The sequence below is a fragment of the Mercenaria mercenaria genome, chromosome 11 (genome assembly GCF_021730395.1).
Source record: "Mercenaria mercenaria strain notata chromosome 11, MADL_Memer_1, whole genome shotgun sequence".
In the NCBI taxonomy this organism is placed as follows: domain Eukaryota; kingdom Metazoa; phylum Mollusca; class Bivalvia; order Venerida; family Veneridae; genus Mercenaria; species Mercenaria mercenaria.
In genome coordinates, this window is record NC_069371.1 from 52,632,817 (window position 1) to 52,635,652 (window position 2,836).

At 32.7% G+C, this 2,836-nt stretch overlaps 1 long non-coding RNA gene across 1 annotated transcript; it reads right to left on the bottom strand.

Moving 5' to 3' along the window:
* Positions 1 to 343: 343 nt before the first annotated feature.
* On the bottom strand, positions 344 to 2,367 carry LOC128546899 (uncharacterized). Its single transcript, XR_008366206.1, has 3 exons — positions 2,211 to 2,367; positions 1,203 to 1,274; positions 344 to 484 (listed from the first exon to the last, which is right to left on the bottom strand). It is a non-coding gene; the product is annotated as an uncharacterized LOC128546899 (long non-coding RNA).
* Positions 2,368 to 2,836: the final 469 nt, after the last annotated feature.

Below are 2,836 nucleotides of genomic sequence, written 5' to 3' on the forward strand. Positions count from 1 at the left end.
ACAGTGTACAAACTCATTACTGTTTTTTCAGGCAAGGGTGGAAAAAAAGTGTAGACAATGAAAGCAGTAACATTTTTATTAAAAAAAAAAAACAATGAGACAAACATTTCCAACACCTGTGGACGGTTCAAAAATCCCATGTTAAACATACGATAAAGCCCGAAACGCGTAAGTCTAACCCCAGCAGCTGTGTTAGAAATTAAGGTTAATGTTTGTCTTTGGTTCTGCAACTTCAAATTATTGGAAAATATCTACAGTTACAGTAACTTTACATCTTTATCAAATGTATAAATACAAAAGCTGTATGAATGTATTACACAATGAATGCATTTTAATTTGAATGTAATTTACCGCTTGTTCCGCAACCATTCTTATTGCAAAAATCGTTGTTGAAGCATTCAATGCATGTTCTGACGTCAGTGGAACGTCGTAAATTATTCTCCAACCTTTTCCCAATTAGGACTATGCCGGTAGGAGAGCAACTCTGCAAGTGATTATGTTTGAAGTTAATACAAATACTTCAGACAACTTGGACGCTCTTTGAATGTGATCATTTGGAAGAATTTTTCATTCGCCTATCACATTCAATTGATTTGAAAATAGATATACATGATCCTAAGTACACACCAAATTATGTATTGTTCGTCATTTACCGATGTACAGCTGAAATATTGGATAGCAAAATGTTGGCAATCTCTAATATAAAACTCTATTTTTCAAAACTGCTCATTTACTGGTGCTCCCCGACATTAAGTTCGCTATAAAAAGTAAACAGACATTTATAAAAAATATGCATAAAATAACTTTTGGCTTATAGCGCTTTCGGACAATCCTGAAAGATATTGCGTTGCAAAATGTAGTGACTGTTTTAGTTATTTCAAAGTCAAACGAACAGAAAACAGTTTCGTAAGATAGCACACACATTAAGACATAAAGATATGAAAGGAGAAAAGTGCGAAGTTGCCGTGCCTTAATGTCCTCATGTGTCTGGGCGAAGTACCGAAGACCTGAGGACACGAGGCATTTAAGGTAAAAGAAAAACGAAGAGACGAAGACATGCAATATTGACAAATTCTCCATGAGTCGTTTTCGTGTGTTCGGAGCGAATTTACGGAGCGAATTTACAGTGTAATCTGTTTCAGAATGACATTCTTTTAATCTTTAAAATTCATCTAAATACCTGATACAAGATATGTTCATACCGAATAGTGAAGACATCCTGTGTTAAATATGAAATTTCCACCAGCTGTTACAAGTTGCTCTGTGAAACAATACTGAAATGTGAAATGTATGCGGCACTTAAATAACAGTTATTAAAGGAGAGATAAATCAATAACGTTCAATAATAATCTATCATTCATCTATGCACATGTATGATACCAGTTTAAAGGAACAATGAACTAACTGTATTGTTAAAAACTTGATAATCAGGCATACATTTAAATTTAAATTTTCTCAGTAAATAGTGATAAGTTTCTGTGTGTTTTAAATATGATGTGTAATATGTTAAACATCAAATTTCACCTTAAGCAGAGGATTTGAATTTCTTTTATTAGACGTAAAACATTTTGTGATATCCTAAAAATGTATGTATTTGACAACAACTTGGCAATCAGACATATTCTTCCCGCAATAATCCAGTTATACTTGGGGATTAAATATTTTTCTGCGATTTGACAGGAAGGATTATTTGCAAAGGGGCCTGTAGTTTAAACAACATGAGCAAGATTTCACTGTAATATGTGGTTTTAAAGGATAAACATCATTGCTCACCCTTAGATTTTAATAGGTTTTGTATAATTGAAAATTTAGATACTATCTTTAAAAATGAGTAAAGTTCCAGCATCACATACATGATACAACGGCTCTAGAGAGCTAAAAAATATTAATAGCCTTTAAAACTACCATTATTTCAAAAATAAATATGAAGCAAATCATTGCAGTTTGAAGTATTTGTACACACCGTTTCTGCTTTTATACGAAATACCGCACCTAGGAAGGAGTATTATATCTATATAAAAGTTTCTAACTTATGTGCAAATCTGTTAAGGTTCTATGTCAATAATTCTGTGAGCTGAGCAATTGCACTGACAACATTCTTACAGACGACATCAATATATGTATGACAAATTACTCATTTACACACTTGGGAATTATCAGCAGTCATTATTGATTTTAAACATGTTGAAAAAAATACAATAAACCATCACCTGGTCGGCACTGCATTCTATAACTTTTGAACAGTTTTGTGGAGATGGAATGTTCTGACACTCAAAACATCGCATGGCATCACCTGTTGATATATATTCAGAAACGAATCAAAATTTGTCTCTCAGTCGTCCGTTGTTCTTGCTATAAGTCATGTCAAACGCATATTAACAATTCCTAAATGATTAGCAGTTCTTGTAATTCTTTTGGTTTCGGAAACTGTATGGGATACATATGCTATTTTATATTTTATATTTGACATCAATGAAAAAGTCTTTATTTACAAAAGGAATAAAACACTCGTTGATTTACATTTTAAAGACACGTTTAAATGTTTTATCACTACATATCATCATATGTTTTATCACTACATATCATCCTTGGATGAACAGGAAATGAACAGTGTATACTCATATAGCCTTTTGACCTTTCGAAAGAATATTATGTACAGTTATGTCCTTTTGTTTCGTAAAAGACAATATCAATTTCCCGTTCAGATAGATGGACATATGCGGTAGAGTGCGGTTCTTCTTTAGTTAAAGATAACAATCCGCAGTTGAGTGTGGTAAAGTGTTGAGTGCGGTAAGTATTAGTTTTTTCATTACGTCTTAGTTTTAAGAGGAGTTTC